Source organism: Piliocolobus tephrosceles, chromosome 8 (assembly GCF_002776525.5).
Source record: "Piliocolobus tephrosceles isolate RC106 chromosome 8, ASM277652v3, whole genome shotgun sequence".
NCBI lineage: Eukaryota > Metazoa > Chordata > Mammalia > Primates > Cercopithecidae > Piliocolobus > Piliocolobus tephrosceles.
In genome coordinates, this window is record NC_045441.1 from 50,760,366 (window position 1) to 50,778,418 (window position 18,053).

At 36.8% G+C, this 18,053-nt stretch overlaps 1 protein-coding gene across 1 annotated transcript in view; it reads right to left on the reverse strand.

Moving 5' to 3' along the window:
* The window catches only part of PDE1C (phosphodiesterase 1C), a 579,473-nt gene that overhangs the window by 453,915 nt on the left and 107,505 nt on the right, over window positions 1-18,053 (reverse strand). The gene's annotated exons all lie outside the window — the stretch shown is intronic.

The following is an 18,053-nucleotide window of genomic DNA, read 5'->3' on the forward strand; positions in this document are numbered from 1 at the left end:
AGTCAATGAATCAGAAGGATCATAAGACCCAAGCCACCTCTACATTAAGGGCTCCCAAACAAAATTGTGATGATACCTCCAAAGTACCAGCCCCCACAAAGACACACATTGATCAGTTTAAAAGAAGACTGTGGTTGAAGAGATGACTAGGATTCACTCAACACTCACTCTCAACTCCCCTCTCGCTTGCCTTCATCTTCTAAAAAGGTTAGAAAACAATATACAGGCATACATAGAAGATATCATAGGTTCACAGTTCTAGACCACTGCAATAAAACAAATATCATAATATAATGAGTCACACAAATTTTTCTGGTTTCCCCAATGCATATAAAAGTTATATTTATAGTGTAGTCTATTAAGTGTGCAATAGCATTTTGTCTAAAAACACCATATACATATCTTAATTCTAAAATGCTTTATTGCTGAAATTAAAAAAAATGCTAACAATCATCTGAGCCTTCAAGGAGATGTAATCTTTTGGCTGGTGGAGAATCGTGCCTCAGTGTTGATGGCTGCTGACTAATCAGGATGGTGCTGCTAAAGGTTGGGGTGGCTGTAACAGTTTCTTAAAATAAAACTCTACCATCCCTGCACTCAAGAAGGTTTGAAGAGGCAGAAAAACACAAGGCAGCTGCTAATTGATTTAGACTAGAGTCAGACTTTAGAAAACTAAATTTGTTTTCCCTAGCCCTCTCCTTAATCCCCTCCATAAACAATTTTCCAATCCGTCAAAGTGTTTGAAATTGATCAAAAACTTTCATGAATGTCCTATCTATCTCACCCATCTGAATTGTCTTCACTTTTCACTATCTTGGAACTACTTTACAGTACTATAAATCGGAGAAAACCAATAGCAACACAAATGAATCTTGTCCGTAGAAATGTAAGATGTGTCCCATGGAATGCAATTAATTATGGCCGTGTAGATATTGATGAGTCTTGCAGTTTCACATCCATTAAGTAAATTCATTTCAGCATACCTGATGGATTTACATATTTGTCTGCTCTTTGGATTTTCTTCCAAACTAGTTATAACATCTTACTAGTTTCTTCATCAACGTGTTGAATAAGATCTTTGACATGTGTTCACTTTGTACTTGTATGAATTTTCAAAAAATTATCCTTTAACAGTACCAAAGTCCTCATGCTGCTCCCCTTTAAGAAATCTCTTGTAGCTAGCGTAACTACATCTGAATTAACTATAGTACATTTATGTAATGGATTGCTATGCCACTGACTAATATTCCAAAATGAAAGATCTCTATAAGATGATAAGGAGTGATTTCCAAGATCTATTATAAGTGAAAAAGAAACATGCATGAGTCTATTTCTATTATGCTCCCTCTTGAAAAAGAAACAAGGGGAAGTATATGTGTTTATTTTTGCAAAAGACAAAGAAGACAGGACCAGAAACAATGAAAATTACCCACAAAGGATGAGTTCGGAATAAGTAAGACAGGTTAGAGATGAAAGACTTCACATTTCTATACAGTTTTTACTTTTGAATAATGTAAACGTTTTAATATTCAAATATATAGTTAACAAAAAAATTTTTAAATCCTAAAATTGAATAGAAACAGAAACAAACCTAACTGTATGTGATATTAGTAATATAATTATAATGGAAAATAATCAATTTAAATATCTTATGAATACAGTACCCCTACTATATATCATTAGAGAGATCAATTCTAAATATGCACACACACATACTCACACACACACAGCAGAGAAATCTTGAACCTCCCTGGGTAGGTTTACTGTTGTTAGTAATCATAAAGGAGCAGTTCTAAACTATATCATATATACTGTAAGACAGAGCAAATGAGCAGCCATAATGAGGGTGCTGGGAACCACAGCTCTTATTCCAAGAGACAGAAAATACAAACAGACAATAGGAGAAGGTAAAGACGCCTGTTGTGTTAGATTTGAACTAGAACTATCAGTGTGAACTCATGATTATATATTCAGCAGGCTCTGAAGAGATGTTTGCTGAATGAAATCATAAATGATAGACTATTTTTCAAAAAGTAAAAATAAAACTTTAAGGCAAAAGGTGAGTAATAATATTAACAATTTTAAGTAAAAAAATATATCACAGGAAACACTCTAAGAAAGACGAACAAAGAACACCGCCGTGTGCAGAAAAAAAGGGCCTTGCTCAGCCCATTCTGAACTGCATCCAACATAAGGTCTTGACCAAGTTTCTTTCTGAAAAGTAGATTCTGAGACAAGGGCTTGTGGCAAGCGTTTTATTTTGGAAGTGATGCCGGGAGGCAGGAGAGGAGAACAGGGAGAGTAAATCAGGGAATAACAAGGGAAAACCAAGACACAGGTGCAATGTCAAGTCGTCACCCTGTCAAGTCGTCATCCCCGTGGGTGTATTCACCATGTTTCTAGCATCTGTAAACTTTACGCTGTAACATCTGCCCTATGTGCATATGCCAGACATGTCTGGTTCCAGACAACCCAATAATAATATATCTGAGTCACCTTGCCCCTGCACCTCCTCAGGCAGTAGTCCTCCTCCCAGGGGTGTGCCTTTCAAATACAAACCAACTGACCCAGAGTCCGCACCCCCAACCACTGCCCTTATAGAGCTTTTGTGTTCCTGGCCACTATCCATCTGCCTTGATTACCCCAAGACCACTGACATTATCCAACTAGCCAATCCTAAACCTGCCTACCCTGCCTCACTCACTGCTTCCTGAACCACATTGAGGCTCTTGCCCACAGCAGCCTGATCCCCCTCTGCCCGGTGACCAGCCTCAGTGCTTCCCTGTATGGCCACCACGGTATGATGTGCGCCTTCTCTTGGAATCTGTGAGTGTAACACACTATCTTTTCAATGTCAGTCACCTCCTGATCTGTTGGCCTTACCGTACTTAATAATAAACCCTATCAAGACAGGATACCTGGGGCTGGGTTCTATGGGGATTACAGAGAAGGTGGGGAGCATGCTCAGAATTATCCCCCTGAGGAATCGAACAGGGAACATTTATCTGCAGGCTCTCATCCCCCATGGTCAAAGGTAACTCCATAGGGAATTAATTCTCTAGCCCTTCGGGGTCTACCCACACATGAGTATGGGGCAATTCCCACATAAACTGGGTGGAAATTAAGAGAAATTAAGCTGGAGCTTAAAAACAGGACCAAGAGGATGTGAAGCCAGGCCAAAGAGGTGCCCAGGATACAGGGTATCCACACAACTTTTATGTGCTAGAAAATACAGCCAGAATCTAATCTGCTACTCGTTCCTGCCTTAGAAGGATCACCATGGGCCTCTCCCATGGCTCATCTCAACTCAATCTGGTGAGTCTTTTGGAGTAAGTACTCTCCTCTGTGAACTCTGAGAGAGTGGAAAAGAACCCCTCCTCTGACTCTCCACAAACGTGGGCAGAAGACTCTCCAGGGGCACTGGAAAGGTCTGCTCTGACAAAATGAAAAATAAAAATTCCCCTGCTCTGATTTATTTTAAGCTGATGTTGAAAGCATGAAATGTTTCTGACTAAATAGAGCCAAAAATACACAAACAGATAGAGTCACACAGGTCTTTCTCAATAATATCAAAAACCCCATGAGGGAACTCTTAGGTGAAATAAGCCTTCAGGACACCAAAAATAATGCGGCTCAGGTGCAGGAGGTGAGCATCTCCCTTCAACCCACTCCATCTCATCAGCTTCTCCTCACTCCCCTCCTCACCTCCTCTTTCCTCTCTCCTTTGACTTGTTCCTGACTCTCATTCAATGCCTACTACATTCTCCTTTCCTCTTATCTCCCCTCTGTCCCTGCCATAAATCATCTCCCTTCTTTTCACAAAGACAACTTTTCATGGACCCATAAACCCTCCAGAATGGTTATAAATCCTCCAGACTGGCAGCATCTGTACCACTGAGCTCATCAAGAGAGCAGGGTCTCTGATTCAGATGTAGCAAACATTTGTTCAGTACTTGCTACGTGCTGGACTTCACCTGTGTTAGCCTACTGAATCATTAGCCCTTCAAAGTAAGTATTATGGAAACTATTGAACACTAGGACATTAAGTCTCCAAGAAATCAAATAACCCAGATTACAGGGTTAGAAAACAGATTACTTTGACCCAAAATTCTCATTCTCCTAATCCAAGGCTCTGTGTGATACATCACCCTGTGTTTATTACTTCACTACAGAGCAAATAAACAGACGCATAGTGTAGATCATGCAGAACGTCCTGCATTTCTGAATAGGAAACAGACAATTTTTTACATAGGAAATAGGATTTGCCTTATTGCAACTAGGAAGAGTCCTGACTTAGTCTCCACGATTTTTTTTTTTTTTTTTTTTTGGAGTCACTTTGTCACCCGGGCTGGAGTACAGTGGCGTGATCTCGGCTCACTGCAACCTCTGCCTCCCAGGTTCAAGCGATTCTCCTGCCTCAGCCTCCTGAGCAGCTGAGACTATAGGTGCCCGCCACCATGCCCAGCTAATTTTTGTATTTTTAGTAGACACAGCGTTTCACCATGTTGGCCAGGCTGGTCTCAAACTCCTTACCTCGTGATCCGCCTGCCTTGGCCTCCCAAAGTGCTGGGATTACAGGCCTGACTTACTGTCTTGCACGCAGCAGTTTGCAGCTTCCTTTAACAAAAGAAATTCGGGCTGCAGGGGAGGATAAATAATGCAAGGTGAATTTAATGGGCTGAGAAAAGACAAGAAAGCAAGAAAATGAGATAAGAAGAATCTAAATCAGAAATAACTACAGATTCATTTTGTGGTGTGGCTAAGAGTGGCAGCTTGATAAACTGCTGCTAGGAGGAGCCCAAGGTGATGTGGTAATCCCATTTAAATCTGACAAGTGACTTATGAACTCAGTTCTGTATAAGAATACTCAAAGATTATGCTGGCAGAAAGCTGAGTCCTGAGAAGCACAGGGAAAGAAAGAGACTTAATTCTCTGTGAAGGGAAGGAAAAAACATTACTGAAAACCTTCGGTGGTTCTCAAAATATCTGTGACATGGGTTTGTAGCCTTCCTCTCCTTTTGATGAATAAAACCCCTAAAATTCTCAGTGGGTAGGAAGTTTGGGACTGGGATACATAGGAATCAGGAATGAATGGAATAAAGCCCAGATGAAGAACTTTATGCTCACTAAAACAAAAAAATAATGATGGTACAAAAAATAAAGTACCAATAATGTTTTGAATATCTTAAATCAGTCACCTAGATACTGTTTTGTTATTTTCAATACAGCAATTATTGGTTTTAGGAACTTTTCAGGAATTCTGTCTCCTGCAATTGCAAAAAGATTTGAAAATTCAACTCCTTATCAATACATCAGGGGTGGGGAAAAGGAATCCCCCATCAAAATATAAGAATCAAATTTGATCTGTGATGATACATTCTAAATTCCCAAAGACATTAGAGTTTATTTCTGAGTTATCTTATTAGATTAATCTGCTTTACCAAATCCCCAGTATAACATATTAAGAGGTGTGGCCTTTGGGAGGTCATTGGGTCATGAGGGATTCATGGAAGGAGTCTGGTTCCCTTTTGTCCCTTCCATCATGTGAGGACGCTGTGTTCCTCCCCTCAGAGGACACAGCAACAAGACACCATCTTAGAAGCAGAAATCAGGCCCTCACCAGATGCTGAATCTGCCAGCACCTTTATCTTGGATATTCATCCTCCAGAATTGTGAGAAATAAAGTTTTGTTTTTTATAAATTACCCAGTCTCAGGTATTTTATTATAGCAACACAAATGGCGTAAGACACTTGGCAGATATAAGTGCAGAATTTTCCAAAAACATATACCTCTGGCATTTGTGTTTAAGTTAAATGCTATGTGGAATTGTAATATAACTGGCTGTCTGGAATCATAAAAGTTTCACACACTTGCTGCTTTCTGAAAGTTACAATGCAGAGAGGATTTAGAAATTATGAAGAATGGATTGTGTCCCATCCTTTGTTATCTGCAAGACACAAAGTATAGGAAAAAATGCAACAGACTCAGAAAACAATAGCCAGAAGTAATGAGGGGAAACCCCTAAAATTTTCACAGAAACTTTAAGGATTGAAACTGTATGTAAAATGAAGGTTTGAAACAATCTTATATAGGTCTTAAAGGGAAAGTCTAAATGACATCTGGATCATGTATTAAAAACTTCTTGACCGGGCGCAGTGGCTCACGTCTGGAATCCCAGCACTTTGGGAGGCCAAGGCGGGCAGATCACCTGAGGTTGGGAGTTCGAGACCAGCCTGACCAACATGGAGAAACCCTGTCTCTACTAAAAATACAAAACTAGCTGGGTGTACTGGAGCATGCCTGTAATCCCAGCTACTCAGGAGGCTGAGACAGGATAATCGCTTGAACCGGGAGGCGGAGGTTGTGGTGAGTCAAGATCGTGCCATTGCACTCCAGCCTGGGCAACAAGAGCAAAACTCCATCTCAAAAAAAAAAAAAAAAAGAAAGAAAGAAAAAGAAAATTCTTAATAGTAAAGCCAACTTGCATTACTCAGATAAGTTCTATTTGGTCATATTATATTGTTACTAGAACATACTTACAGATTTGCACTGCCAGTAATTCTATTCCTCGCCTTTGGTTTCCATTCTAGCCTTTAGTTTCTTCTTTTACATTGTTTTTATCCTGGGAATAGTCTATTCCCCAATATTTGAATAAAATTGCCTATAAAACTCTTGGAATCCAAAATAATTTTAGCAAAGTGATTATTTCACAAATTTTTAAAAGTCTTTGTTATTACTGCATTCATCTTATCTATTTCTTTTGGAATATTTCCCCTTAAAATTGCCATTTTGTAGAGATACTCAAATTTGTTTGCATAAATTTATTTGCATCTTCTATTTTAATCCACATCTATATATTAATATTTTTGAGTATTTATTTGCTTATTTTCTTCTCTGTCTACTTTCTAGAGCTCTTCTGTCCAATGTGATACCCATTAGTCATATGTGGAAATTTAAATTTGGAATAACTAAAATTGAATAAAATTAAAAATCCACTTCTTTTGTCTCACTAGCACATTTCAATGTTCAGTAGACACATGACTAGTAATTGCTGTATTGCACAGCACCAACATAGAATTTTCCAACATTACAGCAAGTTTCACTGGACGGTGCTGTTCTAGAGATCTGTTAATTTCATTGCCTTTTTAAAGACGTAGTTCTTGAATTTAGAAACTCTGCTGCTTTCTCATTTCTAATTCATTTGTCTTTGCTTTTAGATTTGATATTTTCATTCCCCTGCTTTCAATAGATTAGTCTTCCACTTTTTTCCCTAATTTGTTTTGTAAATCAGAGAATTTCTATCTATGGTTTTGGCTACAGGTCACCCGTTTGACATGTCAACTTCTAAGAAGATCGCAATGGCAATTTTTATTTCCCAGAAGTTGTCTATTTTTGAAAACATATTTCCAATGGTTGTTTTTAGTGGTGGTGCAACTTAAACTTGTCTTCTTCCTTTCTTTATCTTTTTTATTTTCTAGATAACAATATGGTCATTATATGGATAGTTACATAATATGTAATTAATTAATTTAATAATATTACATATTATATGACTATAATATGGTAACATTGTAACAGTAGAGTCAGAGAGTATGTCCTACATAATCTAATCTTGATTTAATCTAACCTGATTTTTTGTCATCTAACTTATGGGAATTTTTGTAACTATTTCATGGGCACTAATTTAAAGAAAAGGACCATACCTAGCGTAGCATGCAAGATCTATCCTATGGCTGGAATAAGGTGTAGCGTTTTCACATCTTCATTGTGGACTACATCCCTCCCTTACCAATAGAAAATTATTCATTTTGCTCTTTGTTCCTTGAATTCTGCTGTTTAGAAAGTTGATCCTACCAGAGCTAGCTCCTTTTTATTTGTAATTACCTGAAACATTCTTGCCTATCATTTTTGGTTTTAGTTTTTCCTCTTGAAACAATATATAGCTGTAATGTGTTTTAATCCAGATTGGGAAACTATTATAATTTTCTTTTTTCTTTATTTCCTTCTCTTTCTCTTTCTCTCTCTCTTTCTTTTATTTTTAGAGACAAGGTCTCACTATGTCACCCAGGCTGGCCTCCAACTTCTGGGCTCAAGCAACACTCCTGCCTTAGTCTCTCAAGTAGCTGGGATTACAGGTATATGCAGCCATGCCTGGCTGATGGTTATCTTTAAATTTAAAATTACATATTCTTATATTCTGTTTCTCTTGTATTTTTATCAACATCAATAACTTAATAGTGTCAACTGACTCCTATCTGTCTGAGGTGATGAGATTACCTTTTCCATCTCTTTCCTTCCCTCTATTCACTTTTACTGATAACATGTGAATCTTTAGATATTTTGCTAAATTGTTATTTTAATATTATGATGCTTCACTGCTAAGAATTATGATGGTATTTCACATTACATTCTGTTTTCTAAGTTTATGTCCAATAAATATTTGGATTTAAAGATACATTTACCTGGTTTTGGTGCTCAATACTTCTTTAACATAACAATTTATAATCTAGAGCTACACTGTTCAGTGGAACAGATGCAAGCTACATATGTAATTTTAAATTGTCTAGTAGCTACTTTCACTGAAGTGAAGACAAACAAAATAATTTTATCAATTTTAAGCCAATAAATCAAAAATCTGGTCATTTTAATATATAATCAATACAAAAAATATTAATGGAATTTTTATATTCTTTTGCTTTTTCTCAAAATCCATTGTGTATTTTATACTTACAGCACGTCTCAATTAGGACTAGCCACATTTCAAGTGCTTAATAGCCACATTATACAGGACAGCACAGTTCTACAGAATTTATTTTGATTCATGTTTCAATTGGCTGAAGTGTATCTTTGAAGAATTCTTTCCAAGAATGGCATGGTGGCTAATGAGATACACAAGAACAACAACTTAGGTATTGATTTATTGAATTTTCATTAAATTCAACATATTTCTCAGTTGTCTTATGCTATTTGTATGCTGTAGAAGAGAATTAGGAATAAAGTCTGATGGGTTTTTTTTTTCTTTGCAGGCAAACATTTTTCTTTATGTTTTGTAATTCAAAACTTTGCTAGTATATATGAAATTGCGGGGAAGGGGAGATTTTTACTAAAAAAAATTATTTCTCTTGAACACAGGGAGCCCTTTTAATCTGCAAACCCAGGTCTTTACTTTCTTCTGTTCAAGCAAGCTGCCTTCAATTTTTTCTTCACTGCTTCTTTTCCAACTTTTGTCTCAGCATACCTATGATTCATTTATTTATGTTGGTTCTTTCTTTTCTGACCTCCTACTATCTTTTCCCATCATTTTCAATTTTCATCTATTTTCCAAGACAGTGTTTTCAAATTTATCTTCTAATCATTGATTAAAATTTTGTGGCTGTAATTTTTATATTTCAGTGAGGATTTTAATTCCTATGTCACATATTTTTATTTATCTCTATCTCTAAAAACACCTGTTTCTCTTCTTAAGTCTTTCTGCTGCTATCTCACCAGGCTACATCTTCTCATTTCTTTGGGAGAAGGCAAAGTAAGATTTGCATTTTTCTTTGTGCTTCTATATTCAGAAGTCTACCTTTCTCCTAAGTCTTCAGGATGGTATTTTCTTTCCCTAGTTCTTCGGACTTTATTTGAAGTTTTATTTAGATTTATTCCTAGTTTGATCATTCTGGGGTTCAAAAAAACTCATAAAGCGCTTGTTAATTTTCACAAGGCAAGGTATGTGTGTTACTCTAGATTTTATTCATCGTCTATTTGGGCACCATTTACTTGAGCTGTCAGCAGAAAGAATCAAGAATAAGATTAACATTTGTATTCAAACAGCTAGTTATCACAATAAGCAATGCATAACCTAAGCCTAAAGAGTTAGAAGAAAGAATGGGACTCAACCTGCTTCAAAGCAAAGCATTACATCTGTCCTCATCCAACTGATGTGCACAGCCCCGAGATAATTTTCAAAGTCTGTTTAGAAATTCAACTGGTGCAGTGGATCACTATATAGTGAGACCATCAATTCCAAGAGGAAAGGTCTCCATTACTCTTTGTCATACATAAAAAGAATGAATCTGTTCACCAGAGTAACGATGTACAAAAGATTAAAGGGAGACTGTTTTGAAGAACTTCAACAGCATTCATTTAGTAGACTAATTAGAACAAAAGCTTATCTGTTAGCAGTGACATACACTTGACAAACATTTTTAGTCATGGTTAGTGTAAGTTGGATACTTGAGAGTTACAAGACAGCATTTTTTTAATTTTCTATAATTTATACTTTCACTAATTCAGACTCTGCCTCCCCCAAAATTAAGTGAAAATTTTTTAATGCGTAATTACCTTGAAGTATGCTAATGTCTGCAAAGCAAGCAAAAATCCAAGTCTTACCATCTGCTGGATGATTCACTTTGTAAATCTGCCTAGTATTGCTTTGGGAAGTTCCAGGACTGATTTTTAACCTCATTATAAAAATTTGGTGGGAATGAATTCAGGGATATAGTACATATGAAGTGCTCTGAGCACTTGGAAGAGTGTGCCACGTTAATCTGAGACGTGTTTAAACGGGATGTGCACTGCGATCAAAAATAAAAGTCTTTGAAAGTAATTGAAGATTTACAGTTCTTATCAAGAGTTCCAGAAAAATAGAGGCTGTAGGGTAATATATAGATCATAAAAAGTAATTTTTTCTACTTTTTGCCCAAACTAGCCTTTGCTGATAATGAAGACACTAAACTCCTATGGGAAGGAACTCTGTGACTTACTCATTTTTATACTCCTGCACCCAGAATGTCCTTTCAAGGTTAACTTTTTTATCTACTTATAAGATGTCTTCTTCTGAAGTTATAGAAACCACATTAAAAACTTGGCTAAACATCTCATTAGCCTTGTCTGTCTTCCACCTGCTTCAATTATATCATTCATGGGCTTTCTTTGGTTTCCGACCCAACTGCTTCACATCTTCACCTCCTTTCTTACTAGATTGCTCTATTGGATTAGGGAACCTAGCTTCATAAAATGTACTGACCTGGAAATCAGGCAATTATTTCATGGGTTTCAAGAATTGCAGCTGCAAATGTAAGAATTTCAATAGGGCCTCCAAAACTACACAGTTGAAGAGGGAGTTGTTCATAGCTTAGTCTATAGGATGATGTTCCCTGGACTTGCACATTTCACAGCCTACAAAACTGTATGTGTTCACCCTGGGCTTCAATCCATGGCTTAGCCATGGCCTAAAGCATGCCATGGCAGGAACTGTAGCACCACCTTGGTCTACCTGCCTGTCCAGGGGAGGTGTGCTAGACATAGTGCTTGGCACACTATTGAGTTGGTGCTCCATAAGTATTCATTGAAAAGGAGGCATCACAGGAACTTATGACTGATAAATCACGTAGTCTCATAAATTAATAATGCATCTGAATTCTGTCTAGTAGAGTAACTGAGTATGAATCTCTAAGAACTTCCAGGGAATGAGTGGATTTTCCCTCCTGGTTTGGAGGTGGCACAGATCCAGAATCTTTTCATTCACTCTGCTTTCAGCCCAGTTAAACAAACATTTATTGAACACCCACTATACACTGACTGGTGGGGCAGTTTCTGCTTTCAAGGAACTCCAAATCTAGTGGGGAGACAGCCATTAAAGACATACTTAGGATACAGTGTGAAGCAAGCAATACTATAACCATGTAGAAATATATAGGTGTCAAATAAAGGAGAAAGTGATTAATTTTACCCTGGGGAGTCAGGCCAGGCTTTGTAGAAGTGGTGGTCTATGATCAAAGTTTTGAGAAATGAGTGGGTTTGTTTAGTGATCAGCAGAGGGACAGGATTTTCCATGCAGAATGGACAGCATATGCAAAGGCATGGAGAAGTGAAATACCCTGGGAGAGCAACTAGTTAAATTTTTCTGGGGCTTAAATGGTGAGTTACTGCATGACAGAAGAAGTCAGCTTGAAGGAGCTTATGTGGTATTCCAAGGGCTTTGACTTTATTCTGCAGGCCATGAGAAGTCAGTGAAGATGTTTTTAAATTAAATTCTTTTAATCACTCCCTCCTTTTGAGAGCATTGTAAATTCACATGCAGTTGTAAGAAATAATATGGAGATTCCATGTACTGGTTACGAAGTTTCCACCAACGGTGACATTTTGTAACACCATAGTACAAGATCACAACCAGAACGTTGACACTGATGCAGTCAATTTACAAGCATTTCCATCATCACAAAGATCCCTCATGTTGTCCTGTGATAGCCTTATTCATTTTCCTTCCACCCTATCCCCCTTTTAACCCTCGACAGCCACTAGTCTGTTCTCTATCTTTATAGTTGTGTCATTTGGAGAATGTTATACAAATAGACTCACAAAATATGTAACTTTATGGGATTGGTTTTTTCACTCACTGTAATTCGCTGAAGAGTCATCCAGGTTGTTGCATGGATCAGTAGCTCATTCCTCTTTCTTGCTGAGTAATAGTCCAGCACAGTTTGTTTAACCATTCATCTGTTAGAATACATCTGGGTTGCTTCCAAGTTTTGGCTACTATGAAATAAGCTGCTATAAGCATTCATGTAGGTTTTTCTGTTAATATAAGTCTTCATTTTTCTGGGATAAATGCCCAAGAGTGCAATTGCTGGTCATATGGTAGTTGTATGTTTAGCTTTTTAAGATACTACCAAGTTACTTTTCAGAATGGCTATATCACCTACCATGTATGAGTAATTCAGTTTCTCTTCTGCAACCTCAGCATTCGGAGTGATGACCATTTTTATTTTAGCTATTCGGCTAGGTGTGTAGTGGCATCTCATTGTGGTTTTAATCTGCATTTCCTTCTTCATGCGCTTCATTTGCATTTTCCCTTTTCATATCTTTTCATGTGTCTATTTGCCATCTGTATATTTTCTCTGGTGAAATGTCTATTCATGTTCTTTGACCATACTCAAAATGCATTGTTTGCTTTTTACTGTTGAGTTTTGAGAATTCTTTATATATTCCAGATACCAGTCCTTTGTTGTGTATGTGGTTTGCAAATATTTTCTCCTACCTTGTAGAATGCCTTTTTATCCTAACAAAATCTTTCACAGAACATCAATTTTTAATCTTGATGAAGCCCAATTTATCAATTTTTACTTTTATAGATCATATTTTTTGTGTCAAGTCCATTTTTCCTAGTCCTGAGTCCCAAAAATTTTCTGTTTTTTCTATAAAATTTACAGTTTTATATTTAGGTCCATGATATATTTTGAATTACTTTTTGTTTAATGTGTAAGACAGGTCAAGGTTCACATTTTTGTGTATAGATGTTCAATACTGAAGCACAATTTGTTGGAAAGGTCATATTTCCTCCATTGAATTGCTTTTTCATCTCTGTCAAAAATCAGTTCAGCATATTTTTGTGGATTCATTTCTGGGTTTTCTATTCTATTCCATCAATTTGTGAGTCTGTGCTTTCACTAATACCACTCATCTTGATCACTGTAGTTACATATTAGGCCTTGAAATCGAGTAGATAGACTCCTCAGACTTTTTTTTTCTTTTTAAAAATGGTTTAACTGTTCTACTTTCTATGATTTTCTGTACAAATTTTAGAATACTCTTATCTATGTCTATAAAAAATCTTGCTGGGATCTTGATAGAAATTGTGTTAAATTTGCATATAATTATAGGGAAAATTGACATATTTGCTATGCTTCATCTTCTTCCAATCCATGAACACAGTATGCATCTCCACTTATTTAGATGTTATTTGATTTCTTTCATGGGCACTGAATAGTTTTTAGCATACAAGTCTTGTACATGTTTTGTTAGATTTACATCTACATATTTCACCTTGTTATATGTTGCAAATATGATTTTATTTTTATACAAGAATAAAATTGATTTTGTATGTTTATCTTAGATACTGTGACCTTGCTAGAACTCATTTATTAGCTCTAGAAATTTTGTTAATTCGCTTCCTTGGGATTTTCTATGTAGATAACCATGTCATCTGCAAAAGGGACAATTTTACTTCTGTCTTTCTTATCTGTATGTTTTTAAATTTTTCCTTCATCCCTTATTACACTGGCTAGAGCTTTCAACACTATGTTGAATAGGAGTGGTATAACTGAATATTCTTGCTGTGTTCTCATTTTTAAGGAAAAACATCCGTTTTTTGCCCTTAAATATAATGTTAGTTGAAGGTTTTTGTAGATGTTCCCTATCAAGTTGAAGAAGTTCCCCTAAATTATTATTTTTCTGAGACTTTTTATCATGAAGGAATGTCGAATGCTGTCAAATATTTTTGTGTATCAATTGATATGATCATGTAATTTTTCTTCTTTAGCCTATTAACATGGTGAATTATACTGATTTATTTTAGAATAGTGAATGACACTTGCATCCACAGAATTAACTCCACTTGGTTGGGTGGTGTAGACTTTGTTTTATATATTATTGAATTCTATTTGTGAAAATTTTGTTAAAGATTTTTGCATCTATATTCATGATATATTGGTCTGTAATTGTTCTCTTTTTGTACTGTCTTTCTCAGTTTTGGCATCAAGACAATGCTAGCTTCATACATGAATTGAGAAATATTCCCTTCTCTTCTATTTTCTGGAAGAGACTATGTAGAATTGATGTTAATTTTTCTTTAGAAATTTGGTAGAATATTCAAGTCACACCATGTGGACCTAGAACTTGTGGCGGGGAGGGGGGCAGTCTTTTATTACATACTAAACTTTCTTACCTACTTCACATTGGATGAGTTTTGGTAGTTTATGTGTTTTGTTGTTGTTGTTGTTGTTGTTGTTTTGAGACGGAGTCTCACTCTGTTGCCCAGGCTGGAGGGCAGTGGCACGATCTCAGCTCACTGCAAGCCCCACTTCCTGGGTTCACACCATTCTCCTGCCTCAGCCTCCCGAGTAGCTGGGACTACAGGCACCCGCCACCATGCCCAGCTAATTTTTTTGTATTTTTAGTAGAGACGGGGTTTCACCATGTTTGCAAGGATGGTCTGGATCTCCTGACCTCAGGATCTGCCCGCTTTGATCTCCCAAAGTGCTGGGATTATAGGCGTGAGCCACCGCAGCTGGCTGGTAGTTTATGTTTTTTAAGAAATGGCCCATTTCATCTAGGTCATCAGATATATCTGTGTAGCACTGTTCACAGTGTTCCCTTATTATCCTTTTGATATCTGCATGGTCTGTGGTGATATCCCCTGTTTTATTCCTGATATTCATAGTTTGTGTCTTGTGTTCAATCTATTGTTGAGAAAGATGTGTTGAAGTCTCTAATCATAACTGTAGATTTTTTTATTTATCATTTTAGGTGTAACAGATTCTACTTTATATATTTTGCAACTGTATTGTTTCGTGCATAAATATATAGGATTGTTATGTCTTCCTTGTAGGCTGACCCTTTTATTATTATATAATGTCTCTCTCTGCCTCTACATTTTCTTCATTCTGAAGTCTACATTATCTGATGTTAATATAGCCAAGGTTTCCTTCAATTAATATTTGCATGAGCTGTCAACCTGTCAATATAGTCATATTTGAAGTGAGTATTTAATAGCACATAGTTGGGTCATGTTTTTTAACCCACTCTGCCAATCTCTGTCTTTTAATTACTATACTTAGACCATTTACATTTAATGTAATTATTGATATGTCAGGGCTTACATCTGCTATTTTAATTTTTGTTTCCTGTTTGCCCTCTTTGTTTTTCATTTATCTAGTTTATTTTTCTTGCCTTCCTGTGGCTTACTTGAACCTTTTTTAGAATTCCACTTTATCTATTGTGTATCTCCTTGCATCATTTTCTAAATAGTTGTACTAGATATTACACTATAGATACATAAATAACTTACCAAAGTCTTCTGATGTTATCATTTTGGAAGAGTAAGTAAAATGTGGAAACCTAACCTCCCTTTATGTCCTTTTACTTTCTCCTCTTTGATATAATTGTACTAAATATTTCCTATACATACATTTAGAACATTATCAAATAGTGCTAACATTTTTGCTTCAACCATCAAACATAACTTAGAAAACTCAAGAGGAGAAGGAAACATTATTTGATTTAGCCACATTGTTGCTTACTGTGCTCTTTCTTCCTTTCTGATGTCCCAAGGTTCCTTCTCTTATTGTTTATCTTTGTTTAGAGAACTTTCTTTAGATATTCTTTTAGAGTGGTCCTGCTGGCAACAAATTCTCTTAGTTTTCCTTCATTTTATAATGTCTTTATTTCCCCTCCATTTCTGAGGAATATTTTTGCTGATTAGAGGGGATTCTAGGTTGACAGTTCTACCGTTTCAGCACTTGAAAAATATTGTGACTCCATGGCTTCTGATGAGAAATCTGTTCTCATTCAAATTGTGTTTTCCCTATAAGTAAGTTGTCTCTTTTCTCTGACTGCTTTCAAGATTTCTCTTGAGATTTTAGAAGTTTAATTATGAGGCTAGGTTCAGTGGCTTATGCCTGTAATCCCAGTGCTTTGGGAGGTCAAGGCAGGAGGATTGCTTGAGCCCAGGAGTTCAAAACCAGCCTGGGCAACATAGTAGACCCTGTCTCAAATTTTTAAAAAGAAAATAATAAATAATAATAATGAATCTTGGCATGGGTTTCTTCATGTTTATCCTGTTTGAACTGACTTTCTCTGTCACAGATCAAGCAGAGGAATAAGGTGCACTCCCTTATTATGCCAGATGGAGGTAGAAGTTCAAGTTCCCTACTGGGCTTCCATTGCTCCATTGACACCTGAGGAAGGACGTAGCTTTGTTATCACTGGGAAGGGGTGAGAGTTTCAGCTCCCCACATGGTCTCTACTGACACTGTGTATGGAATGACCTCATTGTCATTGTACAGTGCTATAGTCCTGATTCTCCACCCAGCAGGGAGGAAGAGGGATGTTGGGTTACTGTCAGTTAGAAGTGGCAGTCTAGGTTCTCCACATATTCTCCACTGACATCATGATGGGAGGAAGCCTGGTTTAGATGAAAGGGCCAGCTCCTGCTTGACTTTTTCTGATACCACCCCAGCAAGGGTGTTGAGATACCTTGTTACAGCCTTGTGAGGGTGGACATCCAGGTTTCCCAGCAAGCCTTTTTTGGAATGGGTGAGGATGGGGCCACAGCTTTTTCTGTGATGTTTGGTGGGAGTAGAGCATTTATTATCTAAAAGTTTTCTGTCTTGCTAGGCTTCCCCTTTCCTGGTCCTTAGGTAGAGAGTAGAGTTATGTTGGGGCTCTTTTTTGTCTGTATCTGTTGTCATTTCAAGGTTTTTATCTTTTTCAGCTCGCAGTCTATGGTATGTGATAAAAAAGAAAACTCAGGGAACTCATCACCATGTTGTTTCTTGGGTCCCAAGTCTTCTAGTCACTCCACCTTCTTCTTTTTGCCTTCAGAGTATTCTTTTGTTTATTTTGTATATAATATCCAGGGGTTTTAGTTATAATTCATGGGAAAAATAGAAAAATGTATGTCTTATTTTATCTTCCTAGAATATGTGTGAAGGCTTTTAAGAGGGAGAATGACATGGTCAGATTTACCTTTTAAAAGATTGCTGTGGCAGGGAGGAGAATTGATTTCACAGAGGAAGATGGAGACTCAGTGGAATCCATTACATAAGGAATGATAAGGATTTAAAATAAAGTTGTGGCTGTGAGAATAAAGTAGAATGATCTGAATAAGACAATTCAGGAGTCAGGATCAGTGGAATTTGGTGACTGATGAGGGAGAATATGATTTGTAGGTTTTCAGTTAATATTGCCTAATAAATAGGATGGTACCAATTCAGTTAGAAAACACAGGAGTAGGAACTTGTATAGGGATGAGGAGAAATTATGACTCCAGTTTTGGAACTAACACTTTAGGAGCTTCTACTTCTACTTTTGGTTAATAAATAAGTTTGGCAGCTTCTTTGTGATGGCAATTTTCCATCTTAAGTATGCTTCCTTCAACTAGAAATTCAGAGAATGGGATGCTACCCCTTTTCTTAAAACCTAACTAGCTCTCCAAATAAGATATGAGTGGGCAATAAGCATATTAAAATATGCTAAACATTATTAGTCATCAGAGAAACACAAATCA